Source organism: Ips typographus, linkage group LG11 (genome assembly GCF_016097725.1).
Source record: "Ips typographus isolate SLU linkage group LG11, UJ_Ityp_2.0, whole genome shotgun sequence".
NCBI classification, from domain to species: domain Eukaryota; kingdom Metazoa; phylum Arthropoda; class Insecta; order Coleoptera; family Curculionidae; genus Ips; species Ips typographus.
This window is the reverse complement of record NC_138432.1, coordinates 4,070,476-4,085,948: the sequence shown is the minus strand read 5'-3', so window position 1 is coordinate 4,085,948 and position 15,473 is coordinate 4,070,476. Positions and strand designations below refer to the sequence as shown.

The 15,473-nt window shown below is 32.1% G+C and overlaps 1 protein-coding gene and 1 long non-coding RNA gene across 3 annotated transcripts in view; one reads left to right on the top strand and one right to left on the bottom strand.

Moving 5' to 3' along the window:
• The window catches only part of LOC145735894 (uncharacterized), a 61,494-nt gene extending 47,343 nt beyond the window's left edge, over positions 1-14,151 (bottom strand). Inside the window, exon 1 of the long non-coding RNA XR_014179781.1 lies at positions 13,934-14,151. This is a non-coding gene — a long non-coding RNA (uncharacterized LOC145735894). The remainder of the gene's footprint in view (positions 1-13,933) is intronic.
• Positions 1-15,473, top strand: part of RnrL (Ribonucleoside diphosphate reductase large subunit) — a 93,769-nt gene that overhangs the window by 58,858 nt on the left and 19,438 nt on the right. Inside the window, exon 1 of one of the 2 annotated variants that reach the window (XM_081990034.1) lies at positions 12,871-12,998. The exons of the other annotated variant lie outside the window; for it this stretch is intronic. The gene's annotated coding sequence lies outside the window, so the exon portion shown is untranslated. Of the gene's footprint in view, positions 1-12,870; positions 12,999-15,473 lie in introns of those variants that run through there. 2 annotated transcript variants of the gene reach the window in all.

Genomic DNA, 15,473 nt, shown 5'->3' with positions numbered 1-15,473 from the left:
TCTGTTTTGGCGCGCATGTGACGTACGTAATTCTGGGCGATTTTATTGGCTGTTGCACGTCATCTGTTTCACTTCTTGTCGCTGATTGGTTGATAGTGTAATACGTCACCGGCGGCGGGCGTTTTAAACATGAGATTAATGTAGTTTTTATCATCATTTTTTTTTCTATTTAGACTTAATATTTTTGAAAACAAAAAAATACGGGTATAATATTTTCAATCCGTCTTTGTAGTTATGAAATAAAAAAAAATTGTGGGACAGGCCCATTGTTTACTAATATCTCACAAACGGATAGAAACGCCACTGAAGTACCTACACCAACCAACCAAGCATTGCAGTGGCATCGATTCTTCAGAAAATGAAAAATACTCATTAGTGGAATGTTTCACACTCACCTTGTTCTCTTGTTACAGGAATTCGAAATCACCGAACCAAATAAATTAAAAGAACTAAATATCCTGAATTTTTCCCGTCAACCTACAAAGGACTTTTGTGCTCTTTCATTCGACGTTTCTTGTTACCTCTATTGCTTTTATTTTCGCTTTTTCGAGGTACAATTACATGTATCGAAGCCAACCAACGATATGTTGCTATTATTCAGTGTTGCCAACCTTTAAATGATATAATTTAGTTTCCAGATTCCAGTTTTTTGAAGTTTTTAAGAGAAGATTTTAAGACGTCAAAGACGTCAAAAATTTGTCTTATAAAGCTATAAAGTAGGATTAACATAGTTTAACACTAATTGAAACGCTTTTCAAGAGATTTTTTTAGTTTAATAGCTTTATGAATAATATTTTGACAGTTAAAACATTTGTTGAGTCCGATACATACATTTGTATGACAGAACTGGAAAAATTGTGTTCATAAACCTATAAACAAGCATTAATTAAAATTTGTTCTGATTGTACTTCTTTTAAGAAATGTTTTATAGCTTGATAGTTTTATAGAGTTGTATTTGACAGTTACCGCCATTGTGACAGATTGAAATGTAATCACAATAGACAGTTACACGTCACAACTGCCAAAAAACGAATAATAACATTATTTACACTGATTTGACTGACACTGAGTGGTATTTGACAGTTTCCAATTTCATAGCTTTATAGAGTAGTATTTGACAGTTACCACCATTGTGACAGATCGAAATATATTCACCGGGTAGCAACTGGCAAAAAAACAACTCATAAAACTATAAAAGGCATAATAATACGATTTACACTGATTGTATTGTTTTGAAACACATTTTGTAGTTTACTGCTTTATGGAATGGTATTTGACAGTTGACCTCTGGGGAGAGGTGGAAATTTTTCTTCCCGAGACTTGGCAACACTGCGGCATTATTTCAAGGAGAAAAATATAATCTAGTGCTTTATTCTTTATTCATTGGTCAGTAGGGGCAGACGGGGGCAGGTCCCTTGCGTCCTGTAAACTTTCTGACTCAATTTTCATTCTTAAAAAATTCGAGAGGGCAATTTCCCCTTCCTGTCAAAAATCGTCCGCAGGTTCGGTTTTGATAAGGGTTGCCAACCAATTTTTTTACTATTTTATAATATCATGTTTCTGGTTGGCAAAATTGCAGTTCCCAGTTGATTACCATTTTCTACATTCCGCCCTTTTATTCGAAATGGATCTAGGAAACAAGCGTCCTGCTTTATTTATTGCCGCCCTTGTTCGTAGCCTTGTATACGGGTCCCTTTGATGTCCCGAGCTCTGACGGGAATCCAGAAGTAACAACTTTTATTGGACTCCAATATTTATAACCAAAAGGCGATTGCTTTCCGCAAGAAATTCTCAAATGTGTAGTCGAGATCAAAAGAAAAACGAATATCCAATTTCGGGAGCTGCAATATCAGAGGATGCCTTATACATAATCTGATTTGCTGTTTCCAAATTGGATCGCTTTTCGATCTAGGCAAATGTTTTTCTTCTCTTCACGTGACTTTTGGAAAGGTCATTCAATTTTGGTAATGAATGGAAACAAATATTGAATATTACCAACTGTCTTGCAAGGAATAATTTAGGAAACTAAACTCAAAACTTAATATCTCATATTTTCAATACGGATTGGCCACCACGCAGTCCAGATTTGAATCGCATTTGATTTGAGATATGCTGGGAAGAAAAATCTGTAACTAATACAGTTTTTAAGGATAAATTTGAACAAAAAGCATTGTTAGTAATTTAATTCATTACAATAATACAAAAATTTTATTTTTTTTTGTATATTTAAGCGTCTACTTAGAATGCTATTATTACACTTAATCTAAGTTTGCTGATCTTAAAATGTACATTTGTCTTTGGATTTTTAACTATCTGAAAAGTCTTTTTTACTTTTATAGCTTCATACAGTGGTATTTGACAGTTTGAAGCATTTTGACAGATAAAACTAGCTCCAAAGAAAGCAGATTCACGTCACGAAGCTCTAAAAAAACATTTAATGTGAATTTCATCTGGTTGTACTCTAGTTTTAAGAAAGTTTTGTCATTTGATAGCATAATGGAAAAGATTTTAAAAGTTTTCAAGTTTATGACAGATTATATGCTCAAATTACATAGATACAAGCATTTAACATGATTTACAACTATAACAGTGCTTTTAAGTAGTTTTATAGCTCTATGAAGAGCCATTTGACAGTTTTTAAACTTATGACAGATTGAAATATGATTAAATTAACACACAACTGTCCAATTTCTACTCGTGGTAGACCTATAAATTAGCATTTAATATGATTTACAACTCTATTAATTATAATAATGCTCTCAAAAGGTTTTGGTAATTTTATAGCTTTATAAAGTAGTATTTGACAAATACCACCATTGTGACAGATTTAAAAGATGTCTAAAATAATCGCGTTACCTGTCAAAATTTAACTTCGAGAGCTATAAAGTACCTAAAGTGTAATTTGAAGTTATTGTTTCAGCTTAATAGCTCTATACGAATTCGATTTTGCCAGTTGAAACAGAAACAGATTAAATGCGATCATAAACATATATTTGCTTAATTTGTATGTCAAAAATATGAAAATTGTATTCATAGACCTATAAACAAGCATTAAATATGATTTGTAGTGTATGTCCTGCTTTTAAGCAACGTCGTATAACTTGATAGCTTGATGGATTTGTATTTGACAGTTTCCATGATTGTGTCAGATGAAAATATATCCACATTAGACAGTTGCACGTCAGAATTACTAAAAAAACCACCCATGAAACTATAAAATTCATAATAATATGATTTACAAATAAAGTTACTACAAAAATGTTTTTATCCAAGTCTTGTAGTGTTATAGGTTTATGGAGTGGTATTTGACAGTTACCATAATTGTGACAGACTTAAATATGTACAGTTATACGTGTTACCTGTCAAAGTTTAAGAGTGTTAATCTCAATTGTCAAATTACGTCATTGTGACGTCAAATTCACTCTGCTCGTTCGACTTATATTTATGTTTTTGCTTTAAAACAGGTTTGGTAATTTTATAGGTTTATGGTGTCGTATTTGACATCAGTTTGCAAGTTTATGACAGATTGAAAAATGATTAAAATTTTCTATTTTCAGATTCAAATATTAACTGTTTATTATATTATTTATCTATTACTTTGACTGAAGCAATAAGCAAACTCCATGGAGCGAGCAGAGTGAATTTGACGTCACGATGACGTAATTTGACAGTTGGTTCCTTTAAGGTTTTGTTAAATTACATCATCGTGACATCAAAAATTTGCTCTGCTCCCTCCATGGAGCATCAGAACGAATGAGGCTAATGTTTAATATCTAGTCTACAGGGTGTTCCTAAATATAATGTACTACACAGGAACACACAGAACTAAACTCTAATTTTGTTGTAAAGTTTGTTAAATTAATTCAAAAGTTGTATTTTCATAAAAAAAAATTGAGAAATTACAATTTTTTTAAATTTTTTATACATTATACATAGGAAATTTCTGAATTCAGGTACTTTTTGTACTAAATTTAGCCCCTTGAAGCATTTTGTGCCATTCAAACCTTCAAAAATGTTTTCTTCGTTAAATTCTATCAAATTTGATGGTACTTTCTCAGTTTTTAAGGTAATTACATTGTCGCCCTTTTTTACCCAAATGTCACCAAAAATACTGTTTAATTGATCTTTAAACAAGTATAATATTGATTCTTCAGTTTCAAACAAAAATAAATGTCAATATAAGCTACAATTTGAAATTTAAAAAAAAAAAAAATCAAAATTTAATATTACATTATTGCTTACATTATGATTGATTTGTAAGTCTAGCGTGAATGTTTACTACATGGTGACCAAACTTATTTACTCTTATTTATATACAGGGTGTTCCACGTATTACCTAGCTATACTACTTGCATGGAGAAGCACTAGAGTTACATCATAGCGGGCGTAATAGTCTTCTTTCAGCCCTCTATACGTAAATAGCTATTTTTTACGTTTTTGTTGAATATTTCCTAAAAAAGTATCTAAAGTGAATGATAAAAGCAGTGACAATAATAATCGCTGAGGACGTTTAGAAAGATAAAAAAATAAAAAGGGAACGAAACGTGGGGCCCTCACAAGTTACTTAACCCCCGACCTCTCGTCATCTCCTCGGACACAACCGATAGCTGGAGGGCCGGAAAATTGCGACATAAAAATATCCATGGAAAATCGGTATTACACACTGAGTCCACCAGTGGCGTACCCCACAATAATCATTTTTGTTTAAAATCTCTTATTTATTCCTTATTACTGCACAAAAAAATGGCTGGATAAGTCACGTGTGCTGCCGTGTTCTTGTGGAGAACCGATCACGTGACTTGGAGGACTAATTCGTCTGACTTGTGAGATCAAAAGTCAATTTTACTGCACTATCCATCTTGTTTTGTGTAAGTAATTACTAATAATTTATTTCTCTTTTAAAGGGACAATAAGGGAATCGCTATGATATATCTTTTAGCGCCCTCTAACAGCCAAACTGCACCCAGCAATTTTCAGCTTACTAGCTTAAAAGGTTTCAAAAATATGACAAAAAAACTGTCTTAAAAAATACTTTCAACTTTGACGCCCTCTAGTGGCCCAACCGTAGAAGCTACAACTTTATATGTATAGACAGCATGTTGGACAGAGCACAGTCTCGACTGTCTTTTGTCTTTAGTTCCATTTTGACATTTGACATAATCAAAAAACGTCAAATTTAACACAGAAAAAGCCTCACGTGACCTCAGAAACATCAAAATACTAAAAACAGTACAGCGTTGCCAAACTCTCAAAGAAAAGTAGTCAAAAAATTATATTATTCAAATTCAAACTGTAAAATGTGTTTATTCTTGTTTGCCTGGAAAAATTTAAAGTTTGACAACGTTGCACAACTTCCCAATTTGGTTTTCCATTGCAAATTTCCTTACCCTTGGAAAAAAGCCCATTCTCCTTGTTTTTTTTCGTGGAAGTCATTGTTTTGATACCCTATAACTCGGTTATTTGACAAGATATGTCAAAATGACACTAAAGACAAATGATAGGCACGATTGAGAGGTTTTCAAAAATTGTGCTTCATAGTGGCTTGCACTTGCACCCTTTCGCCGCTAGAGGGCGTCAAAAATGAACATATTTCAAAATAGTTAAAACGTTCTTATTCTTTGTCAAACTAGCAGGTTTTTAGGGTTACGGTTAGTTTAACCGTATGGTTAACACATCAGTTAACTTTTCTAAATAATCGACATTAACGTCCAGTTAAATTTAACCGTACTGTGCCAAATTACAGCTAAACTTACACTGAAATTGTTAAAAAGTAATTATCGGTTGTCCAACATTCGTTAGGCATGGTTTTTAGGTTTAAGGTTAGTTTAACCAGGTGATTAACACACTTTATACAATCGACAGTAATTTCCAGTTAAATTTACTTGTGCAGTGCAAAAGTGAACCTAAACTTGCATTGAAATTGTTAAAAAGGTCTTTTTCCTTTGTCAAGCAATCATTATGCCTGGTTTTTAGGGTTAAAGTTAGTCTAACCGGATGTTTATCACATTAATTAACTTTTCTATATAATAGACGGTAACGTCCAGTTAAATTTAACCAGAATTGCATGTAAACTTGCACTAAAATTGTTAAAAAGTTCGTATCCTCTTTGTCAAACAGTACTTATCCATGGTTTTCCGGATTACGGCTAGTTTAACCGAATGGTTACAACATCAGTTAACTTTTTTATGTAATCCACAGTAACGACCAGTTAAATGTAACCATGGAGTGAAAAATTGCACCTAAACTTGCACTAAAATTGTTAAAAAAGTATTATCTTTTGTGAAGCAGTAATTATGCCTGGTTTTCAGGATTAAGGCTAGCTTAACCGGATGGTTAACATATCAGTTAAATTATTTATGTAATTGACAGTGACATCCAGTTAAATTTAACCTTGTAGTGCAAAATTGCACCTAAACTTGCACTGAAATTTTTATAAAGTTCTTTCCCTTTGACAAGCAGTCTTTAGGCATGGTTTTCAGGGTTAAGGTTAGTTTAACCGGTTGCACTTACTAGCTTGTTGGGTGGATCTTGAAAAACAAAATGAGACGGCGTAATAATATACAGGGTGTCCCATCTAAAATAATTGAAAATGGCGGCTTTAAAAGCAATAACACCTACAAAGCAATTCTCTGTAGAAAATTAGAACAAGTTGAACCGTAAATATTCCAGAAACTGTACACAATTTGTACAGTACTTACTAGGTCATTAAGTAGGCCTTGGAAAGCAGAATCGAATGACGTAATAGTATACAGGGTGTCCCATTTAAAATAGCTCAGTTACAAAGCTTTGAATTATGTGTCAGCATTAATTTAATTGTGTAACTTTTTACAGAACGTAAGTTTGAATTTGACCCTAAATATCTTAGAAACTGTACGTTTTTGGTACAGCACTTATTTGATCGTCAAGTAGGTCTTGAAAAGCAGAATCAAATAACATAATAATATACAGGGTGTCCCCTCTAAAATAGCTCAATTACAAAGCTTTGAATGATGTGTCAGCATTAATTTAATTGTGTAAGTTTTTACAGAACGTAAGTTTGAATTTGACCCTAAATAGCTTAGAAACTGTACGTTTTTTGTACAGCACTTATTAGATCGTCAAGTAGGTGTTGAAAAGCAGAATCAGATGACGTAATAATATACGGGGTGTCCCATTTAAAATAATTGAGATTAGTAGCTTTAAAGGCAATGACAGCACGAAACCACTCTATGGAAACTAGGGGCAAGTTTGAACGTAAATATCTGAGAAACTATACACATTTTGTGTACAGCACTCATTAGGTTAGGTTAGATTAGGTTCGACAATATTTAAACCAATTTTTTTCAAAATTTCCAGAACTCAAAAAAAAAATGGCAACATTGTCTATATCTTGTCATCAAGCAAAATTTGTGTGAATTTCTCCTATTTTAGCTACGCCAATGGATTCATTTTCCTATCAAGACCCTGCAGGCCATTGTAGTGCCAAATTGCCTTATCGAGGACTCAATGTATTCATCTCCGTCGAAATGGATTGATAACTTTTGTTTTCGACGGGGATACTTTTTTACGACAAAGGGCGTAAAATTGACAAAAAACACGGAAAACGACCCAGGGAAACGCGAAAGGTCTCGTAAAGATTTAAGCTTTTTTCTGGTGCTGGCCTTCTTCTGTAAAAGGTTTTGCAAAAATTGGCCCTATTTTACGCAAAAAAATTATTATTTTGTTTGTTTTTTTTGAGTGATTGTCCGAAAACTCCTGAAAAAATGTAAAGCCGGCAATACACTGGGGGATTTACAATTTTATGAAAATAAACGAGCGAACATTACTTGTCCGTAAAAGTCATTTTGAGGGAGATATTCCACCAATATTATACGAATTTATTCTTGAGTTATGGGCTAAATTTGGCCGGTGAGATCTGAAATCCATTGAGTTGCTAGGTATAGATTTCGTATTATTCCAGAATGCACTGTAAACCATTAACGACGATTTTTCTAATTTATTTATAATTTTTGAAGACTGAATGGAAGTTTTCTTGACAAAAATGCGGCAATACTTTATATATCAATCAATCAATCAATGGAAAACTAGCTTTATACTTAAAAACATAAATAATAACTAAAAACTATTTGAGAAAAGACAAAAAAAAACATATAATTACAATTTACTAGGTTAGAATTACTTAATAATAATTACTTTTATAGCTTCATAGAGTGGCATTTGACATATCCGAAGAAAACAGCTTCACTTCAGTACATCTGTAAAAAATCCTGCTCATGGAGGTCTAAAAATCAATTAGAGATTAGTTTTAAAAATTTTGTCATTTTATAGCTTTATGGAGTGATATTTGACAGTTTCCAGGTTCATAACAAATTGAAATATGGTTAAATTGAATTGAACAAGTCACGACTTTACAATGAACCTATAAAACAAGCGTTTAATATGACTTACCACTGTATTAGCTGTAACAGTGCTTTTAAGCTGGTTTGGTAGTTTTATAGCTTTATGGAATGGTATTTGACAGTTTCCAAGTTTATGACAGTTAGGAATGTGATTAAAATGAACGGATTGACGTCACAAATCTCCAATTTCTATTCATGGACCTATAAACAGGCGTTTAATATGACTTACCACTGTATTAACTATAACAGTGCTTTTAAGCTGGTTTGGTAGGTTTATAGCTTTATGGAATGGTATTTGACAGTTTCCAAGTTTATGACAGATAGGAATGTGATTAAAATGAACGGATTGACGTCACAAATCTCCAATTTCTATTCATGGACCTATAAACAAGCGTTTAATATGACTTACAACTGTATTAATTATAACAGTGCTTTTAAGGAGGTTTGGTAGTTTTATAGCTTTATGAAATGGTATTTGACAGTTTCCAAGTTTATGACAGAAGGAAATATGATTAAAACAAATAGATACACGTCACGATAGCTCAATTTCTCTTCATAAACCTATAAACAAACATTAAGTATGATTTGTACGATTGTACTGTCTCTAAGGAATGTTTTATAGTTTGACAGCTTTATGGAGTTTGATAGCTTTATAATAAGTTGAAAAGTAGGCCATGATAAGCTAAATCAAATGATACGTAATAATATACAGGGTGTCGCATTAGAAATATTGCATTTTTAAGGCTTTGACCGCAACCAGTTTAGTGGAGTTTGACAACTGTTAAAAAAGTTACCCTGTATATTTTGGAAAGTGTATGCTTTTTGTAAGCACATAAGAGGCTGTACAGTAAGCCATGACAAGCTGAATCGAATGATGTATATATTAATATACAGGGTGTCCTAATTGACATAATGCACTTTTAGGGCTTTGAACGCATCAACTACTAATTTGCTACAATTTCCTGTTGGAAGTACTTTAATAGAGTAGAACCAAAAAAAAAAGATCTTTACTTACGACCGTCAGTGTAAATAGCCAATTACCCATAGTTTTCAGTTACGTAATGACCCTTTTTATGCACAGTTTTTCCATAAACCAACTGACGGAAATTGTTTTCATTTTATTTTCTTGCTTTGCGTTTTACCCATGCTACGCGGCTTCGCGCGTAACTTTTCTCACTTCGTGCGTAAAATGCTTCTTACAGCACTAGTTACGTAATATAACATAAACAAACTTTATATCAGCATTATTAGCACTGATACACTGTTTTGTTCTATGAATTGCACCTCATTGGATGCAGTCTAATACATATTCTCCAGGATTGGGATTCCGCTGGACCTTCGCATTAATGCGGGATATCTTTCCGTGTTGAATACTGTATGAGGCCGCGTTTGCACCCCTGTTCCACCCCTGTTTCTGATGTTACCGGCAATCCTCCCAAGATATTTTGTCGCTTTTAGAGTCCGAAGTTAAAAGCCCTAAACATAAAACTGCATTCTGCGAGTTAACCGGAAGAATATCATGCGAAATGTTGAAGAAATAATGATTTTCTACTTGGGAGCGGTAAACTCCACTTTTCCGCACTCACGTTTGTGCAAGAATATACTTTTATTCATATTTGTAATCAGAATTGATTCTCGTAGTGAAAATATTGCGGAAATGTGTCATTTTCCACAACTTGTTAAGTTAAAGTAACTATTACGTATGCTCGACAGTAATCTTGCGAATTCTGGCACGTTCCGAAATCGTATCCAAATATTTTTCCAATTCCGCTAATGCGGTAAGAAGCTTTCTCCCCAAGTGTTCTCTTAACATTGGTGCACTTTTTTATCCTGAGGCAGCAGGAATAAAAGATTATGGAGGCCCTTCCGTCCCAAGGGCCTATCGAATAGTGGACCCTATTTTTTTAGATAAAACTTCTGAAAAATGGTTTCTTTTTGCTCTTTATATGTTGATGGTTTAGTCGGTCATAATAATGATTTTCTATTCGTAATTGCATCTTTTTGTCATTTGGACAAAACTTCTGCATTGCTAAAATAACCTTAAAAGTGTTCTAATTTTCAATTTTCATAATCGTGTAGCTTAAGTAATGAACAAATTTTGAGGATTTTTCTTTTTGACTTTCAAAAATCATGTCAATAAGGACGAAGTTACTTTGAAACAAAACATTCTCGTAACGGGGTTTACTATTGAAAAACATAATCGTGAGAAAGTAAAATAAACCTTACTGACATCGGTTTGTTAAAACTGTAGAACTCTGTTTAAGGACGATTCAGACAAGTTGTATAGTTTTGAAACTTTCACCGTGTCTGAGTTATTTAGCAAAAACTAGTTTAATTGAACAAATTTTCAAATCAGTTGAAGTTGTGATTTGAAATTTGAACACTCTGTAACTTGGTTGTTTTTGGGAGTTCAGGGAGGTTGAACCACTGAAATTAACCGTTTTGAGCTCCTCTTTCCAGTGGTGTTGAGCAAAAAATTCTATCTGAAAAATTTCGTGCAGGGTGACCAAGAACAGTCAATCACCATACTTTTCATGCACACCCTGTATACTGGAAGCAAAAAGTGACCTGTAAATTTATGGGGTTTGGTTAAGGAGTTGATTAGAAGCATTTTTAGTCTCTGGTATTTTTATTGTAACTTTTATTGTTTTTTAGTTATTTGGGAAAAACTCTTTGGTGCAACAAATTTAGAAATCTGTGAAATTGTGATCGGGACAAAATCGTCTGTAAAACCCACTTAGAGTAACCGAATCATGTTTTTAAGCACGTTTTTCGAATCCTAGTTATATTTCCTATTCAATTACCTGAAAAAAACCTACAAAATCAAATAAAATCTTGGAGAAAAGTGGTATCAATGTATACACTGTCAGAAAGACGGTTTGAATGGACAGTTAGGGACCAAATCGCCTGTAAAACACACTTAGAGTGAGAAAATGACTATGTTTACCACATTTTTGGAATCCTCATTAAATTTCCTATCCAATAACCTGAAAAAACATTACAAAATTTGGTATAGTCAAGGAGAAAAGCGGTGTCAAAGTTTGAACTTCCAGAAACACAGTATTCGTAATTTATCAGTAATTTACAAGTAATTTACCAGTCAAGTAAAATATTTACTTTAATAATATAAGGTGAAAAAGCAGATCAAAACGAACATTTTGAGCTTTTTAAAGTCACTGAAACCACAAAAATGCCGGAGATACGGAATTTTCAAAATTCTTACGTAATTTCCAAAAAAAAAGTCAATTATCTCGTAAACGGTCAGAGTTACGGAAATTTAGCATGAAACCAAAAATGTTCAGAGTTACTTTCTGCACTCAGTGAACGAGGTTTACACCCACTTAAAACCGGGTAAATGCGGTCACAGCTGGCAGAGCGTTATAGTTTCAAACTTAGCTGTTTTTCTTTTTTTTGAACACTCTGTATATGTTCAATCGTGTTGAGGTTAGAACGAGGTGAAAGAGCAGTTCAAAACAAACGTTTTGGAGCTTTTTACATTATTTACTCAATTTCCAAAAAAATAAATAAAAATGTCTAATATCTCAGAAATGGTAAGAGTTACAGAAATTTTGCAAGATGTCAAAATTGTTTACAATGACTTTCTGCACCCAGAAGACTAGGTTTACACCCACTTAGAACCAGATAAACGCGGTCACAAGGGGCAGAACGTTAGTTAGTTCAAACTTAACTGTTGTTATTCCTGTTTTTTTGAACATCCTGTATATTTCAATCGTGTTGCGGTTAGCACGAGATAAAAGAGTAGTAAAAAACAAACATTTTGAGCTTTTTAAAGTCGCTAAAACACAAAAACTGCCGGAGATATGGAATTTTCAATAATTTGATGCAATAATTTTCAAAGAAAAAGTAGATACAGTCAAACATCTCGAAAACGGTTTGAGTTACGGAAATTTTGCAAGAAACCAAAAATGACCAGAATGATTTTCTACACCCATCGAACTAGGTTTACACCTTATTACTTTAGTTCAAAGTCGTTGGCAACCCTGTTCATTAATACAATATTAAAACAGATAAGAACTGTACTTGTATATATTGTTTATTTATTATTACTTTTAACTTAATATATTATATAAATAACTTTATCTCTTTTATATTAACACGAAATATATAGGTATTTCAAATAGACAGAAACAGACATCCTGTCACTTTTTGCCTTGTAATTCCTTAAGGAATCCCTAAAGGGCAAAAACACCTTAATACAATCTTGTAGAGATGTCAAATTACTATTAATTATTTATTATACTGTATGTTAATATTAATTACTTATTGTTTTCATAAAAAATTACTAAAAATTTACTATTATTTGCTATAAAACAGCCAATCTTACGGTTAAAGCTTAATAACTCATTACTAATCTTTCAAACTGGACGACATTTATTTGACAACTGACATCTGACATTTTGCAGAGAATGTCAAAAGGGAAAAAAACCTATTTGTTTTGTTGGTTATGTTTATTGTTTTGATTGTTGTTTCATTAGTTTCTTATTTTATTTCTTAATTATTCAGAATGTACAAGTTTTGGAAAACTCGTTCACAACTCCAAAATGTCAACCTTTGATGACCAATTTTCCTATCCAAAATCCAGATAACCACAAATCCCAGGTATGAAAGATATTTACTCATTATTGTAGATTAGTTTTGCTTTAGCTAAGTTTAAATTGGAAAAAATTAACATTAAAGCAGTAACTTTAGCATTACCAACAAGTTTAAGTAACAACTTTGAAAGAAGGGTTTAAAATAAAAGTACTATTCAACCCTACAGTTTTCTGAAAACTAACCTAACTTTTATATTACTTTTTTCAAGTTTTGCTGTGTATTGGTACTGAAAATCAATAGTAAAACTACATTTTTATAATTCCTGCTTAGAAATTTCATCAGAAAAGACTCTTATAATGCTATTACTAAAGTTAAATTTGGTTTTATAAATCAAGCTTAAAACACTTTTCGGTAACACTTCTGAAAAAAGCTGGTTCTTAGCAGAACACTTGTATCTAAAATACCCCAGTATTTTATTACAAGAATATTATTAAAACCAACTAAGTAAACTAAACTTGGACTGGATCTTACTCGTTCAAATTCAAAATCCTTTAAAAATTGGCATTAGAATAGGGCCAATTGCACCAATATCTTTACAGACTAGATTAAGCTAACTAATTTATTTGATTGTAGCATATTTGCATTTTAGTCTTAAATATGTTGGTGCAATCAAACATAAACTTAACTGTGTCAAATATTAGTATTTATTATATATTTCAAGCAAATTTAATTATTTAGTCAACACTTTCTATAAAATTAGCAAATCAAATAATTTTCTAAAATATAATTTTTAGATAGTGAAGAATAAAAGTAATATTTTTGTATTTTATTTGTTTTATCAGGTCCAAACAAAGAGTAATAAGCTGTAGTTTTCTTGTGATTTTTCACAAAAAAATATTTTTTTTTTATAAATTATCATTTAAATGTTTTAATTTTTTTGTTATACTAATAACATTTTTATACAAATGACAGTGAACTGCACATTTTTTTTAAACTAAAACTTACCTAAAAAATCAAAATCCATTAAGTAACACTTTCACAACCCCAGTAAACCAATCGAGCACTTCCACATTGAAATACCAAACCTTCTGGATCCATGTTTTGTTTAAAAAAGTGGTGGTGGGGGGGACAAATGTCCTACTCAAAACTCCACCTTAAACTGCTCCAGGAGTTTGCATTCAACTCCTTCTCGAACTCAACAGAGTGGGGGTTCACTCGAGTCACTCGATAGGCATATTAGGTTTGTTTGACTATATTAAAATACAGCTTTGGAGGGGATTTAACCCTTATTTTTTAGCAGCTGAGAGAAAGGGAAAAAGGGTTTTTTAAAGGGGTTGCCTGGCAACCCTTTTTTAATAGAAAGGGGTGGGTTATATGCCCTCCCTATGGGCACAAGTACACTTTATATGATGATGTACATCAAAGAACTTACAAATAATTTTTTTATACAATGTTTTATATTGTTTTGTATAGTTTTTTATGTTAATTTTGTTTTTTATTCTGGAGTATTGGAATTGATGTGTAGGTGATTAAAAGTTGTTTAGTCACTTATGCACAATCATAACAAAACTTTAATTTAAAAAAAAGCTTTTTTATTGTATAATTAATTTTTATTTTTTTAAATTTAATAATTTAGCATTTTATGATTTTTTTATATCTAAATATTTGAATAAAATGGACGCAATAATGTAAAAAATTCCTGTCAGATTAATAAAGGGTGTTAGTAATAAGTATAATTAGGGAATATAAAAGGGCAATATACCAAACTAACCCTGCCAATCCTCTTTCAACCATACACCCTGTATAGTTGTAAAGCGCAAAATCAAATCACCAAGTTATTTAAAAGTAAATAATAGTAGAGCTAAATTAATGTTTAAATTTGACAGTTTTCACTTTGACGGTCTAAAAATCGAATTGTTTTGACACTTGCAGAGTAGTTCAATATACCAAATTGTAGCTCTTGAAATCCTTTTTTGACCGCCCTGTATAGTTATATAGCGCACGTACCACGTACCAGCTTTATGTAGCAGTAAATGTAGATAAGACAGGTTTCACTTTGACAGCCCATAACTAGGTTATTTTGACAGTTACAGAGTGATTCAATATACCAAATTGTAGCCGTTGAAATCCTCTTTGGACCACCCTGTCTCCAAGGTGTTTTGCTGTTTTACAGTCTTATAAAACCAATTTTTATTTTCAAAAACTGTGTATTTCTTATTAAAAAATTGTAACATTTTTGCAGACATCAATTTTGCATGCAGAAAGCCTGGTTGCTTTGAAAACATTTAAAAAGTTGTATCAAAATGTGAAAGCGTCGATTTTTACTTTTCTTAATTAGTTTATATTTATTTTGCAATCCTAAGGATAAAATTACAACTACATACATTCCAATTTATGATCTAAAACAAATCTAAAAATTTTTTCTGTGATACAGCCAAAATGTGTAAGTTTAGCTTTATTTATTGCAGGATAAATAGTGTAATTCATTATTTTTAATTTCAGATCTATTAAAATCAATAATTTTTACTGAAAAAAGACAGT